At 42.8% G+C, this 24,745-nt stretch overlaps 1 long non-coding RNA gene across 4 annotated transcripts in view; it reads right to left on the bottom strand.

Annotated features, from left to right (window-relative positions):
* Nucleotides 1-24,745, bottom strand: part of LOC106571291 (uncharacterized) — a 149,735-nt gene that overhangs the window by 77,541 nt on the left and 47,449 nt on the right. For all 4 annotated transcript variants that reach the window (XR_006759157.1, XR_006759153.1, XR_006759154.1 and 1 more), the window contains 2 exons: nt 24,252-24,323; nt 14,968-15,121 (listed from right to left, as the gene is read on the bottom strand). This is a non-coding gene — a long non-coding RNA (uncharacterized lncRNA). The remainder of the gene's footprint in view (nt 1-14,967; nt 15,122-24,251; nt 24,324-24,745) is intronic.

Genomic DNA, 24,745 nt, shown 5'->3' on the forward strand with positions numbered 1-24,745 from the left:
AGATTAACGTATTTTGGTGCGAAAAGTGCAAATCAATCCCAGAACAGCAGCAAAGGACCTTGTGAAGATGCTGGAGGAAATAGGTACAAAAGTATCTATATCCACAGTAAAACAAGTCCTATATCGACATAACCTGAAAGGCAGTTCAGCAAGGAAGAAGCCACTGCTCCAAAACCTCCATTAAAAAAGCCAGACTACGGTTTGCAACTGCACATGGGAACAAAGATCGTACTTTTTGGAGAAATGTCCTCTGGTCTGATGAAACAAAAATAGAACTGGCAGCATCATGCTGTGGGGGTGCTTTGCTGCAGGAGGGACTGGTGCACTTCACAAAATAGATGGCATCATGAGGAACGGAAATTATGTGGATATATTGAAGCAACATCTCAAGACATCAGTCAGGAAGTTAAAGCTTGGTCGCAAATGGGTCTTCCAAATGGACAATGACCCCAAGCATACTTCTAAAGTTGTGTCAAAATGGCTTAAGGACAACAAAGTCAATGTATTGGAGTGGTCGTCACAAAGCCCTGACCTCAATCCTATAGAAAATTTGTGGGCAGAACTGAAAAGGCGTGTGCGAACAAGGAGGCCTACAAACCTGACTCAGTTACACCAGCTCTGTCAGGAGGAAATGGGCCAAAATTCACCCAACTTATTGTGGGAAGCTTGTGGAAGGCTACCCAAAACGTTTGACCCAAGTTAAACAATTTAAAGGCTATGCTACAAAATACTAATTGGGTGTATGTAAACTTCTGACCCACTGGGAATGTGATGAAAGAAATTAAAGCTGAAATAAATCACTCTACTATTATTCTGACATTTCACATTAAAATAAAGTGGTGATCCTAACTGACCTAAAACAAGGATTTAAAAAAATATATATTTGGCTAAGGTGTATGTAAACTTCTGACTTCAACTGTATACTGTGAGGCTATTTCAATACTTATACTGTGAGGGTATTGAATTACTTATACTGAGTTTACTCACTTTCTTTCCCTAATCATAATGTCCAATGTCTGATGTGTTGGCCAACCATGTTTAATTTGGATGACATTTCATGCTTTTAACAACTGTATAGCCTTGCATGGAATACATGGCCCCAGGAACCACCTGGGGTAGGCCTATTTGGTTGCATGTAGTCTGGTCTACTGTGTATTCGTAACCCCCACCTCCCCCTGTCGATAGTGGTTGTGTATACTAACAATACAATTCCCTTTAGCCCTATATTTTTTTAAATCTCAGATTATAAACATTGGCGTCCCTCCAGTAGTTTTCTTCATCACTAACGAGTACTTCGTCGTCAGACATGTTTGTAAATTGTTGTTTACTTCGTATAACTAATCTGTGATGCTAGGCTTCTGTCCTCACTTCTCCACCGTATTATTATTTTTTTGCCTTTGTGAATAAGGGCTTTACGTTCAGTTTTTACATAAAGGGATTCCCCCACGAGACTGCACATACGCAGTTGTTACCCATTTACACTGTTGATGCAGTCGCCACAAAATAATCTCAATTGTTTTAGGTGGAAAAGTACACATCTGACTCAAAACCGATAGTACTTTTGATCAAAAATAGCTAATGCGGCCGTACGCTTTAAATAAAGAATTTGTCCATAATTTGTAGATTTCTCAATCGCTCTTTGACTGACAACGGAGCAGAGCTAACAGCACAGACACGTCACATGACCCGTTTTTGCAGCTTTCCAGTTGGAAAGAGAGGAGAAGGCAAACTCCACCTAACCAGTTACAATGTATGGAATCACTTGAGAAATTTTAGATTTTAGGTCAACACCCCTCCCCCCCAACATGGCCTTGAAGAAAGCTTTTTATTCCCGTAACTAACTAATTCCCGTAACTATGAATGTTGCTAGCAACACAATAACCACATTTTGAATTACATACCTCCAGTAGAAAAGAGGAGAATATAATAAATATCGCTTTGATGTCATACAAGCAAGCCAAACACCTGTAAGTCCAATAGTGCACCTCACGCTTCTATATCATAAAAGTCATGGCATATACAGTGTCAATGTTTACGATCACTATGTTTGACGTACAGTTACCAGTTGACATGTCGTCATTTCCTGGGTTGTTCTGAACAAAATGAGCCTGTTTATTTATTGTGAAGAAAATTTGCCTGACCTGAATCCACTTATGAGTCCTTTCTATGCCACCAACATGATGATCTGTTTCTCTGAATTGCCCTGTGAAAGCCTAACACTTTATAACTTAGCTAGTCATATTGGCAAAAGAACAAGCTTTCAAATTATGCCCACTGGACCCAGATTGATTTATAATAGACCGTTTTTGGATTGCGTAAACAGTAACTGTGTGATGATTGGGATGCAGGGTTGTGTTCCAAACAAAACAACTACAAGTGTGCTTGCTCTAGTTCCTCAACGGTACAGCTAGGAGAGCTCAAAAAATACTTATGAGTCATAAAATGACATTGAAATTACTTAGGAACCGTGCACACTTTGGAGAAGTGTGTGGCCACTTGGAGATACTAGTTACATTTACATTTTAGTCATTTAGCAGACGCTCTTATCCAGAGTAGTGAATGTATACATTTCATACATTTTTTTCTCCGTACTGGTCCCCTACTGGTCCCCCGTGGGAATCGAACCCACAACCCTGGTGTTGCAAACACCATGCTCTACCAACTGAGCCACACGGGGTCTCTCACTCAAACCAGTGTCATTTTTTGTCTTATGTCGCACCTACCCTACATTTTCCACTAATATTCTTATACGTTACCGAATGTATCCGGAGTATTTTCAGATTTCGTTATTAACAAATGCAGCAAGAATAAATGTAAAATGCACATCAAATCAAGAGTGTAATGTTTGGATTCAGTCTTGTGTCTGGTGAACTGTTGTGTCCTCAACTTTGGTCTAATAATTGTCCCATAATCGCCAAACTGTTCCCTTTCAACTGCTACCATGCATATGCTTTTAATATTTCTTCTGTAAGAAACATTTCAATTTAGCCCTTTCCATATAGGCCAATTCCCATGAGTGTAAAGGGTTAACCAGCTAAACAGCTGCTCTTAGCAAAAATGTGTTTGGAGTTACCCGTCTAGCTAATAGGCTATGTTAGAGTTTACACTTCCTCTTCCAATTAGAATGTGGCTGGTGAGGTCAAAATAATGAAAAACTATATACAAAATCTATTCATTTTAAAATGTTGATTACTTCTCCTTGCCATTATCATTCACCTGATGAGAAAAAGTGAATTATGTTTTTGTTAATGTATGATGGGGTCCCTAGGTTCCGGTTTGCCTTGGAGTAGGTCCCTGGGCAAGAAAAGGTTGAAGACCCCTGTTCTAAGGCAGTGTCAACACAACATTCTCTGTATGTTCTATTGGTTGTGTTGTGTATGGCCTTCTAGTTATCAGACCAAGTCTCTATGTTTTAATATAGGAGAAGTTTGTGCAAGACTGTAGAGGAAAACAGACCTGAAAAACTGGATTTGCTTTACGAGTTTGCTGCAAGCGAATCAATGATTACACGCTCCTATGGTTTGCAATGAATTGAATATCGATAAGGGGAGGCAGGGGTTTCATCTGCAACTCAACATTTGTAATTAGGCTAAATATAATTTAATTGCAACGCAAATGACTTCTGTAATGATGGAGTTTACAAAATGGCACACTGAACATTGTCAAAATCTTCTAATTCAAAGATGGCAATCTGGACAATACCTTAGTATTGTTAACATGCACACAAAAGCAAAACATTTACTAAAACTTCTGATTCAAAAATGGCACTCTGGACAAGATCTTGGAATTGTTTAACATAGGCATACCTAGATAAGGGAAGGACAGAACACTTTCCATTGACATGCATTCACATGCATGATGCAGTAACACACACAAAACACAGACTGCGTCTCCCTCCCCAGTCCCCACCACGTTCACCTTGAGCTGCTGGAGGGCAGACGAGCAAGGGGGCGGTGCTAGGCGGGCAATGCTAGGCGGGCGGTAGCAGGTCTGTGAGGCTGCCTAGCAAGGATAGGAGGCAGCATGTAGACTGATAGACAGCCAGCGATTGCTCCGCTAAGGAATCGCACAGTTAAGACCGGGTTTACTCTCCTTTAGTCTGCCTTTTTGAAATCTCTTGACAGTCAGCAACACTAGCCCGGGCACAGAAAAGCTACCAAGCCCAGGTACAAATGATGTATCTGTTGTGTTGAGATAAGGCATTGAACTGACAAGGAGGGATTGGAGTTTAAACTGAACCCCAATCACTAACACAGTCAGTACAAGGTCCTCACAAAAGAGTTGAGGTAATTCCATAGTGCTGCATTAGAAGTGTGAAAGTGGCTCTTTCATGGTGCAACACAGATACATGACTGCAGTTTGTGACTCATAGCTCCTCACAGAAAACAAATGAGTGCTTTGGAGTACGCCCCCAGAGATAGAAATTGCATTCTTCAGTCGTCCCCCAGTTAACTCTCTTTTAAAGTCCAATTCTCCCAGCAGTCAATATATCACCTAAGCTTTATTCTAGTCCTCCACCATAAGTCTGCATTCGGCGAAAATAAACTAATCTCATAAGGTAGGAAAATGAACTAGGCCCACATTTTAGGTCCCTAAGAAAATTCAATTGCAGATAAACAGGTATCCCATTTCCAAGATGAGAATGGCTCGCTGGCAGGAAGAAATCCATCTGTTCCCTTGCTTTCGCTTGAAAGTCGTTTCTCGATGCCGGCCATAAGAAACACTGCAGTTTTGAAGAACCATTCCACTTAGGTAGCATTAAGCTAGTGTTATTGAAGGGGTTAAAGGTCAAGGTTTGCTGATACTGATCACACTGCTTTAATGATCAAATTAAACAGTGTATTGAACTAATTGGTGGCAGTGTTGAGGTGTGGATATTAGACTGGTGGGAAAGGCATGGAAAGATTACCAATCACTTCATTAAATCTGGGTACATTACATTTAGCCACAGAAAAAACACCATCAGGCAGAATAATTATGCTACATAGCCTAATATTAAGCGCTTTTACTGGTTGTCTCTCCTCACAAACACCCACAGCCAAACACAGCCCCTGAGCGCCGCCCCCCTTCCATTACAAAGGTTGGATTTTCAAATCCAAACAATGAGAAGTCTGTAACCCTGATGGGACTAGGGATGTGGATCTTTCTCTTTGAAGACGATTCGATACGTATCTATAGTAGACACATGGGCTCCGATATGATACAGGAACTATACGTTCTCATTTGAAACGATTCGGTTTGAGACTAGGCATCTACCACCCCACTACCACTATCAGATTAGGGTCATAAAAGAGACTAGACATCTACCACCTATAAGATTGGGGGGGGGGGGGTGACAATTTAGCTTGTGTTTTTTGTCCCCCCCACTTTGGTTCTGAAATCACCATCACCCACTAATTAACTTGTCATTTTTGTGTTTGAGCTAGTAATGCATCAATATTTACCATTTACAAATTAGCTATGACATAGCCAATTAATATATAGCGCAACTTTACATTTCTCCCCCCAATCTCAAAATCGAAAGGTTTTGACCATTTGGACATTTTTAATGGAGAGATCTTTTCTTCTCCTCTCGCGTCGGCAATGCAGTGCGCCTCGTAAAAGTGATTGCTGTCCTCATTATGAAATTATCAACTTTACCCTGCATATCTAACCATTACCATATACACTGAGTGTTTAACACAAAACTACCAAAACTATTGCCGATGGTGAACCTGATCAAAATAAAAATCTATTGTAAGCCCCGTTCAGCAGGTATACAGCAGGTATAGCCAGATGAGAGTTGTCTCCGGTAGCTCACTTTTATTCCGGTAAAACACAACAACGCACAGATAACAATAACCTAGAAAATTACATAGGCTTTATTAGTTGAGTGACAACCTAATATCACGCAAGCCATTTTAGCATTTGAATGCTGAAGGTGCCGTACGCAAAGCTGGGCAGTTTGACTAGGCTACTGATATTGCCAGGGTTGTTCGGCATGCAAAATTACTTGCAGATCAATGACTGTCAACACAGTTACATGCAGATCGACACTGAAGGAGAGGACGCTTCAGTTGTCATAAAATATTAGGCATTTTCAGAAGGTAGAATGTAATATGAGCAAGAAAAACAGAATTGTGAACCAGCGATTCATAATGTTTGAATACATTTTCTGACCAACGCATGCTACATTTGGATCGGTTTGTGGTCCGCGTATTGATACACTTGTATCTTTTAAACTTTTGAATAGGGGACCTATGCGTATCGGTGAATCGTTACATTCCTAGAGAGAACCAATCAAAACCGTTGCACAATATCTGAGTGAATATTGCATTAACAAACTGCCTCCTTCCCAGACCAGTGTGTCACGGTTCTCCGTGCGCTGAGTCACTTAGGTCCCGTCAGCCAGGCTAATTCAGGAAGACTTCTCAACTAAAAAGGGCATCTCCGTAGTTTTTCAGAAGAACAACATTTCCTCAATAAATTCAATAGTCCAAGAGCTGTTATGAGAAATCTGAACTTTGGCCCTTTTTGGGAAAAAAATGACAGTCTAGAATTTACACATAAGAACCTCGAACTCCAACCACATACCAGACAATGGTTTCCCGCTTTGGGCAAATCAATTTCAGACAAATCCATTCAAACAGGCTATAATAATGTTGAATACCTGCTAAGTAAATGAAGTATGATGGTGGCTAACAAAGTTCAATGACAACTGCACCAATTTGTGTGCGCAAGTGTGTGTGCATATGTGGGTGGGGGTTATTAGGGGCCTCAGCACACAGCTCAATTAAAACCAGTGAGTGACCACATCTAGCTGGTGTGAAAGAGCATTCAGTGTCACTCTTCATTAAGTCCAGATCTTTTCCTCATCTACTGTCAGCCATTTGAAATGACCAGAGGGCTCTCCATCGCCTCCAACTGAACCCTCTCTCATACTCAAGTCTGCTAATGGGCCCTTAACTTAGACCAGAGCCAAGGCAAATCTAATCTAAAACCTCATCTTCCACTCAGCAAATGCTTTTTTGCCTCCTAGGAGTCCATTTTCCAGTCCCATCCACTTCACTGCAAAATGCTCAAATAAAACAGAGCGACTCGATAAGTCCTTCGTATTCTAACAAAACACAGGCTATTGTGGTTAATGCAAAACTATTTCCCAAACAAAATAAAATAGATAGTCCAATATACTCCCATTTAAAGGGAAAATTGCACATTAAATGAGCAGAGCTGGAAACATGAGGGAGTCGGGACACAATCCAGCCGCACAGCAATAGACAAAAGCCATCACACAGCTTTGGCCTCTCATTGAAATATCATTGAAGGAATTTCCGGCAAACATGCCATGAAGTGGAGAGCTGCGCCTCTGTGAATGAATAAACCAGATTCCAATTCCCCCCCCGTTTCATGTTGGCTCAAACAGAGATATGGCTGTATGCAGAGGCTCTGGAGCAGATGGCCTCAGCAGCTGAACCAAGACAGTGAGTGAGGCAGGCATAATTCCAATCAAATGTTATTAATCACATGCGCCGAATACAACAGGTGTAGACCTTACAGTGAAATGCTTACTTACAAGCCCTTAACCAACAATTCAGTTAAGAAAAATAAGTGTAAAAATTAAAAATGTAAGTAACAAATAATTAAAGAGCAGCAGTAAAATAACACTAGCGAGGCTATATACAGGGGGTACCGGTACAGAGTCATGTGCAGGGGGGCACCAGTTAGTTGAGGTAATATGTACATGTTGGTAGAGTTAAAGTGACTATTCATAGATAATAAACAGAGTAGCAGCAGTGTAAAAAAAGGGGGGGGGCAATGCAAATAGTCTGGGTAGCCATTTGATTAGCTGTTCAGGAGTCTTATGGCTTGGGGGGTAGAAGCTGTTAAGAAGCCATTTGGACCTAGACTTGGCGCTCCAGTACCGCTTGCCGTGCGGTAACAGAGAGAACAGTCTATGACTAGGGTGACTGTACAGCCCAGTCGATGAGAAGGGGGGCGTGCTTGGTCCTCCTTTTCCTGTAGTCCACAATCATCTCCTTTGTCAAGACCACGTTGAGGGAGAGGTTGTTATCCTGGCACCACATGGGCAGGTCTTTGACCTCTTCCATATAGGCTGTCTCATCGTTGTTGGTGATCAGGCCTACCACTGTTGTCATCGGCAAACTTAATGATGGTGTTAGAGTCGCGCCTGGTCATGTAGGTATGAGTGAACAGGGAGTACAGGAGGGGACTGAGCATGCACCCGAGGGGCCCCCGTGTTGAAGATCAGTGTGTCGGATGTGTTGTTACCTACACTTACCACTTGGGGGTGGCCCATCAGGAAGTCCAGGATCCAATTGCAGAGGGAGGTGTTTTGTTCCAGGGTCCTTAGCTTAGTGATGAGCTTTGAGGGCACTATGGTGTTGAATGCTGAGCTGTAGTCAATGAATAGCATTCTCACATAAGTGTTCCTTTTGTCCAGGTGGGAATGGGCAGTGTGGAGTGCAATAGAGATTGCATCATCTGTGGATCTGTTGGGGCGGTATGGAAATTCGAGTGGGTCTAGGGTTTCTGGGATAATGGTGTTGATGTGAGCCATGACCAGTCTTTCAAAGCACTTAACGGCTACAGACGTGAGTGCTACGGGTCGGTATTCATTTAGGCAGGTCACCGTAGTGTTTTTGGGCACAGGTTGAAAATGTCAGTGAAGACACTTGCCAGTTGGTCAGCGCATGCTAGGAGTACACGTCCTGGTAATCTGTCTGGCCCTGCGGCCTTGTGAATGTTGACCTGTTTAAAGGTCTTACTCACATTGGCTACAGAAAGCGTGATCACAGAGTCGTCCGGAACAACTAATGCTCTCATGCATGTTTCAGTGTTGATTGCCTCGAAGCGAGCATAGAAGAAATGTAGCTCGTCTGGTAGGTTTGTGTCACTGGGCAGCTCGCGGCTGTGCTTCCCTTTGTAGTCTGTAGTAGTTTGCAAGCCCTGCCACATCCGACGAGCGTCAGAGCCGGTGGAGTACGATTCAATCTTAGTCCTGTATTGACGGTTCGTTGGAGGTCATAGCGGGATTTCTTATAAGCTTCCGGGTTAGAGTCCCGTTCCTTGAAAGCAGCAGCTCTACCCTTTAGCTCAGTGCGAATGTTGCCTGTAATCAATGACTTCTGGTTGGGGTATGTACGTCACTCTGGGGACGACTTCATCGATGCACTTATTGACAACACCAGTGACTGATGTGGTGTACTCCTCAATGCCATCGGAAGAATCCCGTATTCCAGTCTGTGCTAGCAAAACAGTCCTGTAGCTTAGCATCCGCTTCATCTGACCACTTTTTTATTGAACAAGTCACTGGAGCTTCCTGCTTTGCTTTTTGCTTGTAAGCAGGAATCAGGAGGATATAATTATGGTCAGAGTCGCCAAATGGAGGGCAAGGGAGAGCTTTGTACACAGATCTGTGTGTGGAGTAAAGGTGGTGTAAGAGTTTTTTCCCCCTCTGGTTGCACATTTAACATGCTGGTAGAAAGGAGGTAAAACAGATTAAAGTTTCCCTGCATTAAAGTCCCCGGCCATTAGGAGCACCGCCTCTCGATGAGTGTTTTCCTGTTTGCTTATGGCCATATACAGCTCATTGAGTGCGGTCTTAGTGCCAGCATCAGTTTGTGGTGGTAAATAGGCAGCTACGAAGAATATACATGAAAACTCTCTTAGTAAATAGCGTGGTCTACAGCTTATCATGAGATACTCTACCTCAGACGAGCAAAACCCCAAGACTTCATTAGATTTCGTGCACCAGCTGTTGTTTACAAATATAGATAGACATCGTCATCCCTCTAACAAGAGACTGGGCGATCTATGATCTGTCATAAAGGCCTCAGATAGTACTGGTTGGAAGTCGAAACAGGGTTTACCAGGGGAGGTAACCCAGTCATTCACGGCTAACATTTCATACAGGACAAAAACAGGCTTCAGCACAAAGAGATCTGTGATAGTAGCTGGGACTGGGGCTGTTCCCTCGCTCCTGCCATGACCAGCCGAGACAGATGAACAGTGGTGGGAGAAATGTGAAGACTGACAGAACTGCTAGAAACCTTCACTCTCCTCTATTCTGTTATCAGGCATTTAATGTGAACATACAGAGCTAGTTTCTCACTGATCCAGCGCGGTGCATATCTAGTTAATTGCACCCTACCCTTCAGCGGAGACATTACAGGGCAGAGGTTGCAGGGCCTTGAATGGGAGGTTTAATAGCTTTTGGAGAATAAAAACACTTGTCCTTGGCCTTTTCAGAAAACGGTAGTACATGAGCAGCATTCTAACAAACACAAATATAGATGTGGCTGCTCAATATGACTAGATTTACTAGTATAATCTGATAAGAATCTAGTCATTATTTGATTTTCTAGAGAAATCTAGATATCAATCTGTTCATTTATAGAACTAGTAGTAAAAAGGTTTTTTAGATATTATACTTGTGATCTGTGAATAACCAATCAGATTGAGTGAACTTTACAGGAATACACTCACATAGAAACATCGGCCATTTCCACAGTTTCTTTTTGTTGATTATTTAGAGTACCATAAATATTCTTACTGATTAAAGGGATTGATTTTCAAATCAAAGCTTTGATAATTCCACTTTTTCTTTTAATGGTGATAAGAGGCAAAGCCTTTTGGTACGAAGGAAGTCAAACTACAGTAACTAAAAGCACAACAAGCAATGGAAACTGGAATTAGTAGAACAGCGTAGGAAGCAAATACAATAGTAGCCTAGTGGTTAGAGCGTTGGACTAGTAACCGAAAGGTTGCAAGATCGAATCCCCGAGATCGAATCCCCGATCTGACAAGGTAAATATCGGTCATTCTGCCCCTGAACAAGGCAGTTAAACCCAGTGTTCCTAGGACGGCATTGAAAATAAGAACTTGTTCTTAACTTGCCTCGTTAAATAAAAGGTTAAAAAAAAAAAATGTACCCATCATCACTTTATGAAAGTCCATTAATACTTCAAAATTAATAATACAGATTTGTTTCAAAGTGAGAAAAAAAATCGGAGACTAAAATGTAATCAGAAGTTTATCTATCCTGTTGTTTCGATTAGACCTTAGATGAGTCACTAAGTCACGAATTAGGCTCTGCAGATTTTGCTGTGAGGAAGCAGAGTCATTAGATAATTTATTTTGGTATTGTCCATATGTAGCTCGTTTTTGGTCACAGGTCCAGGAATGGCTGAAGAATTGCAACATTTGCCTAGAACTAACGCTGCCGATAGCAATACCGGGTGATTTGAAAAACCATAGTCAATTAATCAATAATATAATAATTATTTTAGCAAAAATGTTTATTTTTAATTTACAATCTGTAGAAGCTATGAGAATAGCAGCTGCGGTCATCCCCCTCTTCAAAAGGGGGGGATACTCTTGACCCAAACTGCTACAGACCTATATCTATCCTACCCTGCCTTTCTAAGGTCTTCGAAAGCCAAGTTAACAAACAGATCACCGACCATTTCGAATCCCACTGTACCTTCTCCGCTACGCAATCTGGTTTCAGAGCTGGTCATGGGTGCACCTCAGCCACGCTCAAGGTCCTAAACGATATCATAACCGCCATCGATAAGAAACAGTACTGTGCAGCCGTATTCATTGACCTGGCGAAGGCTTTCGACTCTGTCAATCACCACATCCTCATCGGCAGACTCAACAGCCTTGGTTTCTCAAATGATTGCCTCGACTGGTTCACCAACTACTTCTCCGACAGAGTTCAGTGTGTCAAATCTGAAGGCCTGTTGTCCGGGCCTCTGGCAGTCTCTATGGGGGTGCCACAGGGTTTAATTCTTGGGCAGACTCTCTTCTCTGTATATATCAATGATGTCGCTCTTGCTGCTGGTGAGTCTCTGATCCACCACTACACAGACGACACCATTCTGTATACTTCTGGCCCATCTTTGGACACTATTAACAACCCTCCAGACGAGCTTCAATGCCATACAACTCTCCTTCCGTGGCCTACAACTGCTCTTAAATACAAGTAAAACTAAATGCATGCTCTTCAACCGATCGCTGCCTGCACTTGCCCGCCCGTCCAGCATCACTACTCTGGACAGTTCTGACTTAGAATATGTGGACAACTACAAATAACTAGGTGTCTGTCTGGTTAGACTAAACTCTCCTTCCAGACTCACATAAAACATCTCCAATCCAAAGTTAAATCTAGAATTGGCTTCCTATTTCGCAACAAAGCATCCTTCACTCATGCTGCCAAACATACCCTCGTAAAAGGGTATGATCTTACCGATCCTCGACTTTGGCGATGTCATATACAAAATAGCCTCCAACACCCTACTCAACAAATTGGATGCAGTCTATCACAGTGCCATCCGTTTTGTCACCAAAGCCCCATATACTACCCACCACTGCGACGTGTACGCTCTCGTTGGCTGGCCCTCGCTTCATACTCGTCGCCAAACCCACTGGCTCCAGGTCATCTACAAGACCCTGCTAGGTAAAGTCCCGCCTTATCTCTGCTCGCTGGTCACCATAGCTGCACCCACCCGTAGCACGCGTTCCAGCAGGTATATCTCACTTGTCACCCCCAAAGCCAATTTCTAAATGGCCACCTTTCCTTCCAGTTCTCTGCTGCCAATGACTGGAACAAACTACAAAAATCTCTGAAACTGGAAACACTCATCTCCCTCACTAGCTTTAAGCACCAGCTGTCAGAGCAGCTCACAGATCACTGCACCTGTACATAGCCCATCTATAAATAGCCCAAACAACTACCTCTTCCCCTACTGTATTTATTTTGCTCCTTTGCACCCCAGTATTTCTACTTTGCACACTCATCTACTGTCAAATCTACCATTCCAGTGTTTTAATTGCTATATTGTATTTACATCGCCACAAAGGCCTATTTATTGCCTTTACCTCCCTTATCTCACCTCATTCACCACTTCTCAGTTCCTATGCTTCCTGGCTGATGTTTTGGTCACTTTTGAATGCTGGCGGTGCTTTCACTCTAGTGGTAGCATGAGACGGAGTCTACAACCCACACAAATGGCTCAGGTAGTGCAGCTCATCCAGGATGGCACATCAATGCGAGCTGTGGCAAGAAGGTTTGCTGTTTCTGTCAGCGTAGTGTCCAGGGCATGGAGGCGCTACCAGGAGACAGGCCAGTACATCAGGAGACGTGGCGGAGGCCGTAGGAGGGCAACAACCCAGCAGCAGGACCGCTACCTCCGCCTTTGTGCAAGGAGGAGCAGGAGGAGCACTGCAAGAGCCCTGCAAATTGACCTCGAGCAGGCCACAAATGTGCATGTGTCTGCTCAAACGGTCAGAAACAGACTCCATGAGGGTGGTATGAGGGCTCGACGTCCACAGGTGGGGGTTGTGCTTACAGCCCAACACCGTGCAGGACATTTGGCGTTTGCCAGAGAACCCCAAGATTGGCAAATTCGCCACTGGCGCCCTGTGCTCTTCACAGATGAAAGCAGGTTCACACTGAGCACATGTGACAGACGTGACAGAGTCTGGAGACACCGTGGAGAACGTTCTGCTGCCTGCAACATCCTCCAGCATGACCGGTTTGGCGGTGGGTCAGTCATGGTGTGGGGTGGCATTTCTTTGGGGGGCCGCACAGACCTCCATGTGCTCGCCAGTGGTAGCCCGACTGCCATTAGGTACCAAGATGAGATCCTCAGACCCCTTGTGAGACCATATGCTGGTGCGGTTGGCCCTGGGTTCCTCCTAATGCAAGACAATGCTAGACCTCATGTGGCTGGAGTGTGTCAGCAGTTCCTGCAAGAGGAAGGCATTGATGCTATGGACTGGCCCGCCCGTTCCCCAGACCTGAATCCAATTGAGCACATCTGGGACATCATGTCTCGCTCCATCCACCAACGCCACGTTGCACCACAGACTGTCCAGGAGTTGGCGGATGCTTTAGTCCAGGTCTGGGAGTAGATCCCTCAGGAGACCATCCGCCACCTCATCAGGAGCATGCCCAGGCGTTGTAGGGAGGTCATACAGGCACGTGGAGGCCACACACACTACTGAGCCTCATTTTGACTTGTTTTAAGGACATTACATCAAAGTTGGATCAGCCTGTAGTGTGGTTTTCCACTTTAATTTTGAGTGACACCAAATCCAGACCTCCATGGGTTGATAAATTGGATTTCCATTGATTATTTTTGTGTGATTTTGTTGTCAGCACATTCAACTATGTAAAGAAAAAAGTATTTAATACGATTATTTCATTCATTCAGATCTAGGATGTGTTATTTTAGTGTTCCCTTTATTTTTTTGAGCAGTGTATAAAAAAATAGAAAGGCTCGGTACTTTTGTCAAGCATCACAGCACAGTTGAAAAATATATGGCAAATAGAAATCCAAAATGGATGGTGTTAAGAGATAGATGGGAGGGGTTGAACGGAGCTGAAGGGTGGGACTAATAACAAGATAACCAATGTAAAACATACGGGGTCTGTAAAATGTATATAGGTTCAGAACTTTTGAAATAGCACAGTTACAAATAGAAATCAAACTGGATGGACATCAGAAATAAAGGAAAGACTAAAAACAAACAAAATATAACTATTGTAAAATAGATTGTGTCTGTAAAATGTGTATAATATGTATAAACTGAAGGTAGAAGCCTAAGTGTTATTGTTTATTAGTTTACTGCAATTGGGGGAAGGGTGGTAGGGTTTGCGGGGAATAATAAAGGTAAATTCAAAAAAAAGTAAGTATGTCTATATAGGTATGTGTATATGTATGTATGCAGATGTGTATGGATGTATATATTTACCCCCCAAAATATATGGGGGATTGGAAATGCAGACAATTACATTGATGGAAGCAACAATCTTTCCACAACATTAAGCTGACCCACCCCTTAAAGAAAATTGAAAAAATGTCACAAATTAGGAACTTGTTGCATGTCATACCACCACCACCTCAGACTTGGGATGAGCTGGCACAGTGTGTGTTTGTTGTGTGTGTGTGTGTGTGTTACCTTTCGTGCTGCGTGGATGTCGAAGAATGGCTTGTTCCTGACACTAAAGGGCTCCTTGGTCTTGTCGATCTGTCCCGTCTTCATCTTCTCCACCCTAGGGGAGATCTCTTTCTCTTTTCACAATAGCCGAATACTGAAATCACACTGGCCTACCCTGAAAGACAAACAGACAAACAAATTAATAATAATCTTGGAATGTAAGGCTTTGTGTTCCCATAATTTGAGAAAGAACGGATGCAAAACCTGACTTACTAATGCAATGTCAAATCAAAGTAGGGCTAATATCTCCCCCCAGTTCAATGGTACAGTGAATACCAATGCATTTGGATATTTTCAAATGAAATCCAATCTTTCTTATCTTCCGCTTGATAGATTGTCTAGATATGACAAGGAGACGAGCTGCCAATCCAGTGCCATGGCAACTGTGAACAGGTCTGAATAATCATGAACTGATGAACTGAATAGAGAGAGAGAAGAGGGACAGAGAAAGAGAAAAGACAGCGAGAGAGATAGAGGGGTAAAGGGAGAGAGAGCGAGAGAGAGATGTTGAGTTCTCTTGGGGTAGCTAGACCCAGGGTCATCTTATCTATAAGGCAGCTAGAAGCCACAGGCAATGAGCGTCTATTCAATAAACATTTTAGTGAGGTCACCATGCCAACGGGTCTCGTCTAATGTCCTCCACTCCTGTTTTTCACACAGTTTCTGAGAAAAGGAGCTGTTCGCTTCAGACGGACCACAGTAACATTTTACGTCTCCCAAACCTCAAGGCTCACAAGGGCCACACTCCAGGGTCGTATTCATTAGGCACCAAACGGTCAGTCCATTTTCTTCCGTTTGGTGCCTAATGAATACGACCCTGAAAACGGGCAGAAACAAGGACGACTACCCGGCCTGAATTTGCTAAGGAAGGAGCTGGATGTAGCTGAGACAGAAGCAACTTATTAGTAAAACGAACACAGCATCTTAGTGGCTTCATAAAGGCTCTTATCTCAGTTACTGTAATGTCCCAGGGAAGTCAAGTTAACATTCAAATTCCAACGCTTAGTTATACATACAGCAAAGGGAATACAAAACTCTGCAGCAAGAAAATAGCACAGAAAATAATATTCACTAAAATGAATGAAATAGAATGAGAATAAAGAAATAATGAAGTACTAATAATAATCAGAGAGCTGCAGAGTGACAATATGGCGTCAGTTAATGGGGATCCTAATACAATTGATAATTTCTACAGTAGCCTTCCCTTTCCGATGGCAGTCTTGTCTGCTTGGATCTGCTTCATTAAAAACACCAGCACCATTGACTCATTAGCAGGAGCGGCCTACTCGAGGTGCTGACAGGCAGGCTGAGTGTTAACTGCATTACAGACTATGCACCATCTTCATCATTCACTATCATCATCCTAGTCATCTTCATGTTCTTCAGCATCATAGACTCAGTATTCTACTTTCTATTGACTTCTCATAGGGCCTTGATGTAGCGTAGCCTACATGCAAAAAGCATTGACAATGATTGTGGGTTTTCTGATCTGGCTGCAGTAACACTCCGGTAAGCAAAATGAAAGACATGACTGGCTGGCTGACTGCTTCAAGTGTAAATTCCGGTAGAGTAGTTGGAAGGCACTCCTATTGGGTTTATAATTGAGTTTTTACACAAGCTATGTATTCCTTGTTAAAAACTGGGTGGGTCGAGCCCTGAATGCAGATTGTCTGACAGCCGTGCTATATCAGAACGTATACCACAAGTATGACAAAACATTTATTTTTACTGCTGTAATTATGTTGGTAACCAGTTTAAGGCACCTCGGGGATTTGTGGTATATGGCCAATATACCACGACTAAGGGCTGTTCTTATGCATGACGCATGGTGGAATGCCTTGATACAGCCCTTAGCCGTGAAATATCGGCCATATATCAAACTCCTGAGGTGCCTTATTACTATTATAAACTGGTTACCAACATAATTACAGCAGTAAATTAATTGGATAGTGTATAAATACACCCAGTCACTACAAAGATACAGGTGTCCTTCCTAACTCAGTTGCCGGGGGAGGAAGGAAACCATGAGGCCAATGGTAACTTTAAAACAGTGTTTAATGGCTGTGATAGCAGAAAACTGAGGATGGATCAACATTGTAGTTCTCCACAATACTAACCTAATTGACAGAGTAAAAAGAAGAAAGCCTGTACATAATACTAATATTCCAAAACATGCATCCTGTTTGGAGATACAGGGGATACAGGGAGACCTTATGGTGGTGTGTTGGGTTAGCGATAGTATGCTTTTGGAGCCGACTGTGCTCTATAGGCTACTTTTGGGTCATTTCAATACTTTTCTGCTTGGAGACTGACCTACCAAAATGAAGAACTGATGGACTGACTGCATTTAGGGCCTCTCGGTGCTAGCAGGAGTCATAGCTGAGGAGATCATCACTGTGTAGGGACGGAGGACCATCAACGACTGAACCTTCTATAAAACAGCTCAGGGAATAATACCCCACATATCAAGAGTGCTGCTGTGAGGGCTAATTACAATGCTGTTTGATTCAACTTTAGCGAGAGTGAAGCTCTTCAGAAGCTGTATATTACCTCAGCAGCAGCTTCTGTGACATGGCTCGCCTCCAACTCTTTAATATTCTGTCTGCGTACCAAATGGCACCCTATCCCCTATGTAGTGCACAACATTTAACCAGGTCCCATAGGGCTCTTGTCAAAAGTAGTGCACTATATTGGAAATAGGGTGCCACCTGGGATGAAGCCACAACCTCTAAAGACGCCTATGCCTGGTAGGCTCAGCAATGTTGGTTAGGCTTTGTGAGGGCAAATACAATTACTGCTATTTTTAATGGATGATGGGAAGAAGGGATTATGTGAACACACAGTGAGACGAAAAGCGAGAGTATAGTTCATTTATTTTAAGAAGATTTATCAGCTTTGAGTGAGAATTTAATCCAATGCACAGCAACTCAAAGCAGAGCTTCATGTTCCTGGAGCAACAACTGGTATCAAAGCCAACCAGTTTTACACCATCTGTCAGATGCGTCATCAGGCGGAGAGAACCAGAAAGACGTGACACAGCTACAAGTGATTAAAAACAATTATTCTGGGCATGTGCAGTCCTCCCTTCAGACTCTCTGCTCAGGTACAGTATACCTGCTGTCAGAGGTAGCCTAGTGCAAGAAAGACCACCTTTTTCCAACCTTGTTTTTACTTATCCATTTTGTTTTTCCCTCAAAAAATAGTAAATGCAAAGTGGAACCTTTTGAAAGTTTGAAAAGCGCATAAACCTGACCCAGGCAAAGTACAAATCTCTATATTAGTCGATTAACATAATTCATTTAATGGGACTTTATTTGTAGTCAGAAAAGCCAAAAATTATGCAAGGAAGAGACATGCGTGACAAATGCATGACATCAATGCATGACAAATGTATGCGAGATAGAAAATAACCTAATTCAATTAACCCCCCCCCCCCAAAAAAACAAACAAATATCGTCTTAGTATACTGAATTAATTGGAAAAGCTGCATAGAATGAAGCAAGGAAATACGCTTATAATCTCAGGAATGGGTTCATTAATACAGAAATAGTACTATGCAAGCCACAATCCAGAGCATCATATAAGAGCTCTTAGGGGGTAAGTCAACCAAGGATGTAGGAAGGAATCTACAGTACCAGTAAAAGTTTGGACACCTACTCATGGACAACTTCATTTTAACTATTTTCTACATTGTAGAATATTAGGGAAGACATTCAAACTATGAAATAACATGTAGTAACCAAACATACTTGAGATTCTTCAAAGTAGCCAGCCTTTGCCTTGATGACAGCTTTGCACACTCTTGGCATTCTCTCAACCAGCTTCATGAGGTAGTCACCTGGAATGCATTTTCATTTACAGGTGTGCTTTGTAAAAAGTTAATTTGTGGAATTTCTTTCCTTGTCAATGCGTTTGAGCCAATCAGTTGTGTTGTGACAAGTTAGGGATGGTATACAAAAGATAGCCCTATTTGGTAAAAGACCAAGTCCATATTATGGCAAGAAGAGCTCAAATAAACAAATAGAAACGACAGTCCATCACTACTTAAGACATGAAGGTCAGTCAATCTGGAAATGTTTAAGAACTTCAAATGTTTCTTCAAGTGCAGTAGCAAAATCCATCAAGAGCTATGATGAAACTGGCTCTCATGAGGACCGCCACAGGAAAGAAAGACCCAGAGTTACCTCTGCTGCAGAGTATAAGTTCATTAGTTACCAGCCTCCGAAATTGCAGCACAAATAATTGCTTAATAGAGTTCAAGTAACAGACATCTCAACATCAACTGTTCAGAGGAGACTGTGTGAATCAAGCCTTCATGGTGAAATTGCTGCAAACAAACCACTACTAAAGGACACCAATAATAAGAAGAGACTTGTTGGGCCAGGAAACACGAGCAATGGACATTAGACCAGTGTAAATCTGTCCTTTGGTCTGATGAGTCCAAATTTGAGATTTTTAGTTCCAACCTCCGTGTCTTTGTGAGACGCGGAGTAGGTGAATGGATGATCTCTGCAAGTGTGTTTCCCACCGTGAAGCAGGGAGGAGGTGGTGAGATGGTGCTTTGCTGGTGACACCGTCTGATTTATTTTGAATTCAAGGCACACTTAACCAGCATGGCTACCACAGCATTCTGCAGCGATATGCCATTCATGAGACTTTATTTGTACAGTCAGAAAAGCCAAAAATGATGCAAGGAAGAGACATGCATGACAAATGTATGCGAGATGGAAAGTAACCTAATTCACAAGAAAGGTGTTCATGAGTAGGTGTCCAAACTTTTGACTGGTACTGTAGATTCATTCGTGCATCCTTGGTTGACTTACACACACACACCACCCCCCCACACAGAGAGACAGACGACCCCCCCCGAAGATGCTGCTAACGTGACATATGCTGAGTGGTCGAGCCCTGGCTCTATACCCAGGAGCAGATCTCCCATGCCACTTACTGTAGCCACCAGGTGACTGGTGAGGCGGAAGGGACAGGAGGTGACAAGGCTTCACACGCCTGTGGACCAGTTACCTTAGCAGGCACGACAGAGTAATGAGTCCTACCGGGTTGCAACGCAACGGCCTCCCTCTGAGCGTTCCCTCAAACACACATGCCTTACACAATGAGAACATAATTTTATTCTGCCACACCTAATGACACACCTGACCGCAATAGGAACATTAGGGGGACATCTGTGTATAATGTCAATTGCAGAAATGACTTGGCCATTGGCTGTTTAATTTCAAGTCAATGTATCTCCATTACAAAATCCAATAAGCAGAAACGGTGATGAAATATATTAAATATGGAGATAAATCTACAGTGACATTGTGTCTTTATTAGAGGTCGACCGATTAATCAGAATGGCCAATTAATTAGGGCCGATTTCAAGTTTTCATAACAATCGGTAATCGGTATTTTTGGACACCGATTTGCCAATTTTTTTTACACCTTTATTTAACTAGGCAAGTCAGTTAAGAACACATTCTCATTTTCAATGACGGCCTAGGTTAACTGCCTTCTTCAGGGGCAGAACGACAGATTCTTACCTTGTTAGCTCTGGGATTCAATCTTGAAACCTTATGGTTAACTAGTCCAACGCTCTAACCACCTGCTTTACATTGCACTCCACGAGGAGCCTGCCTGTTACATGAATGCAGTAAGAAGCCAAGGTAAGTTGCTAGCTAGCATTAAACTGATCTTATAAAAAAAAGAATCAATCAATCATAAATCACAAGTTAACTACTCATGGTTGATGATATTACTAGTTTATCTAGCCTGTCCTGCGTTGCATATAATCGATGCGGTGCGCTTTCGCGAAATAGGACTGTCATTGCTCCAACGTGTACCTAACCATAAACATCAATGTCTTTCTTAAAATCTATACACAAGTATATATTTTTAAACCTGCATATTTAGGTAATATTGCCTGCTAACATACATTTCTTTTAACTAGGGAAAATGTGTCACCTCTTGCAATAAAGTCAGGGTATAAGCAGCAGTTTGGGTCGCCTGGCTCGTGGCGAACTGTGTTTAGACTATTTCTTCCTAACAAAGACAGCCAACTTCGCCAAACGGGGGATGATTTAACAAAAGCGCATTCGCGAAAAAAGCATAATCGTTGCATGACTGTACCTAAACATAAACATCAATGCCTTTCTTAAAATCAATACACAGAAGTATATATTTTTAAACCTGCATATTTAGCTAAAAGAAATCCAGGTTAGCAGGCAATATTAACCAGGTGAAATTGTGTCACTTCTCTTGCGTTCATTGCACGCAGTTTGGGCCGCCTGGCTCGTTGCGAACTAATTTGACAGAATTTTACGTAATTATGACATAACATTGAAGGTTGTGCAATGTAACAGGAATATTTAGACTTAGGGATGCCACCCGTTAGATAAAATACGGAACGGTTCCGTATTTCACTGAAAGAAAAAACGTTTTGTTTTCGAGATGACAGTTTCCGGATTCGACCATATTAATGACCTAAGGCTTGTATTTCTGTGTGTTTATTATATTATAATTAAGTCTATGATTTGATAGAGCAGTCTGACTGAGCGGTGGTAGGCACCAGCAGGCTCGTAAGCATTCATTCAAACAGCACTTTTGTGAAATGGCTAGCTAGTTAGCGGGGTGCACACAAACAGCGTTTCAAACGTCACTCGCTCTGAGACTTGGAGTAGTTGTTCCCCTTGCTCTGCATGGGTAACGCTGCTTCGAGGGTGGCTGTTGTCGATGTGTTCCTGGTTCGAGCCCAGGTAGGGGCGAGGAGAGGGACGGAAGCTATACTGTTACACTGGCAATACTAAAGTGCCTATAAGAACATCCAATAGTCAAAAGTATATGAAATACAAATCGTATAGAGAGAAATAGTCCTATAATAACTACAACCTAAAACTTCTTACCTGGGAATATTGAAGACTCATGTTAAAAGGAACCACCAGCTTTCATATGTTCTCATGTTCTGAGCAAGGAACTTAAACGTTAGCTTTCTTACATGGCACATATTGCACTTTTACTTTCTTCTCCAACACTTTTGCATTATTTAAACCAAATTGAACATGTTTCATTATTTATTTGAGGCTAAATTGATTTTATTGATGTATTATATTAAGTTAAAATAAGTGTTCATTCAGTATTGTTGTAATTGTCATTATTACAAATAAATAAATAATAATAAAAAAACCAAAAACATTTAATCGTCCGATTAATCCGTATCGGCTTTTTTTTGGTCCTCCAATAATCGGTATCGGTGTTGAAAAATCATAAATTGGTCGACCTCTAGTCTTTATCATGACACCGTTCTTGGATTCTCCTGTTGGTGGCTGACAGTGAGTGGCATGGTTTAACTCTGGAGCAGACACCGACAGGACCTTTTCAGGAAAACAAACAAAAAAAATGCTTATTTCATAACCCCAGGCAACAGCAGAAAATATCATTTTCTCCCCCTTGTCTCCAGGTGTTGATTGAGGTCAAGCAATGTCATGTTTTCGAGAGGCACCTATTCATAGACAAGGGACCAGCATTGTGGCATCGTGTAGGATGACTGTTGAGGTAATGTACCGTAACAGAGTAATGCAGCATGGAGTGATAATCCATATCAAACAAACTGTAACAGTAGCCAATCAACTCTGTTCTACTGCACACAACTCCAACCTAAGCTTGGTAACCTCATCCTTTCCTTTCAAAGAGTACAGCCACATAGGCCCGAATGAATAGATCATTATTACAACCCACTTGTCTTCAAGAACACATTGTCTTCTACAATAATGATCTGACCAAGGAGCAATGATTCTGGCAGCAAAGCAGACAAGTGATTAGCGAATAGTGGCGATTGATTGTGTCTTGACAAAATAAGTTGTGACTGTCTCAGTGTGGAGCCTGGTGCCTAGGCTGGGCAGTCTGACTGGGATGATAGAGCAGGCCAATAATGGGCTGGGTACTGGGGATCAATTCTGCAGCGCTTAATGACGGCTCGGGGAGCTACACAGCGCTGCTAACCTCTGTACCGCCACCTCCACTGCCTCCCTCCTAGCCCCCACCACTGCCTTCACCAAGACCCTCTACTTCCCTCCCTGTGTGATCCGCTGATCGATGGCGGCAGGAGGCGACACACTCCACATAATGGCCTCAATCCATCCTCCTGGAATCCATCCTTTCTATTATTAGGACAGAACAGGGACTGGCAGACTGTTTCATGCAAGCGCGTTTATCTCTGAGCCTGCCTGGTAAAGGCCTAGCTAGCCTAGCATTGAGATTGGCATCAGCACCGGCTATGAGTTCATTAGACATCAGTAGGAATATTATCTGTTAATAGCCTATATGCCATTTCCCCCTGAAATAAACCCGCAGCAATCTCACAGCTCAGTGAAAATGTGTGATGTGGATGAAGCCAGGGAATACATAATCAACGTGCCTCCCGAATAGTACCCTATTCCTTACTGGGACCATAGGGCTCTGGTCAAAGGTAGTATACTATGTTGGGAATAGGGTGCCATTTGAGATTCAGCTTTAGTCTTCTATACCAAATATTCTCTGTACATAGATGTCAGTGTGAATGATCGCCCAGGTAACTAATTAGCAGTAAATTGATAATTAGTTTCAGTTGAGAAGAACACCATCAAGCTCAATGCTCCTTAGCTGAGTGTCTTCAGTAGTTGGTGTATACAACAGAACTTGTGAAATAGAAAAACAAACATGCGATTTGTGGAAGCAGTTAAACATTCAGAAAGTCTGAGGACTGCAAACATGTCAAACTGGATTGTGGTCCAGGGAGGCTACTCTGAAATGGCTGTGATAGAGATTTACTTTTAAATGTTTTTGCAAAAACATGTTTAGCGATTTCAGATTGGCTGCTGTGACGTTAGCACGTGTGTCCTGGACAGTGTCCTGGATCTTTATGGTCAGGTTTTACTGAGTCCTGCTGGCTGGCTGACCAGAGAGTGGAGGGGTCTGGGGAGCAGACAGATTGAGCTCCGCTCCTCTCCTCCAAGGCAGCATTCATCAGTCTGACACACAGACTGGCTGCCACCATGGAGAGGCAGGGCTAACAATGTAGATCGAGATATTAACTATTAAACACAGGGGTCAGAGGGGCTGCTGATGGGGCTTTAGTGTGCCAATGGACCTGGTGTACTGGCTGACCTTGGGCGTACTGACTAAGGCCTGGTATGTCTGGCACCTCGTCAGGGAATGACAGGGGAAACACAGAGGCAACACATTTTCGGCTGACCAGGCACGGCACTACTCACGTTGAATTGAATGATGTCATAGGTCAGGTAGTGCGGGACAGGCTGGCCGTTCACCTTGTCAATAATCAACTCCTGTGGAAACAAGAGACAGAAAAGTGTTCAGAGGGGGTGGTGAGGACATTTTAGACAGACAGAGACACAGAGAGACAGACAAAGACACAGAGAGAGCACAGAGAGAGCGACAGACAGGTCAGAGCAAGGTGTTGAAGGGAAAACTTTCCCACTCAGACAATGAGAGGAGCATCCTGGAACGTGCCGGTCCAACAGCGGGGGGTAACTAAGCACTCTCAAAGGTGCCGGCTGCGTCTCCTGAGGAGTGCGGACGGCAGCCTGCGGCACAGACCAGGAAGTACCAGGGAGAGGAACGGCAAATGGCAGGCAGCGGCAGAAATAGATTTAAACATTCATTATTCAACAGCGTGGAGTTGAGAATCAGGTACATCAGAGCTGGGGAGAGGCCCAACTGACACATGACTGAGTTTACAGTGACGTCA

Source organism: Salmo salar, chromosome ssa15 (assembly GCF_905237065.1).
Source record: "Salmo salar chromosome ssa15, Ssal_v3.1, whole genome shotgun sequence".
In the NCBI taxonomy this organism is placed as follows: Eukaryota; Metazoa; Chordata; class Actinopteri; order Salmoniformes; family Salmonidae; genus Salmo; species Salmo salar.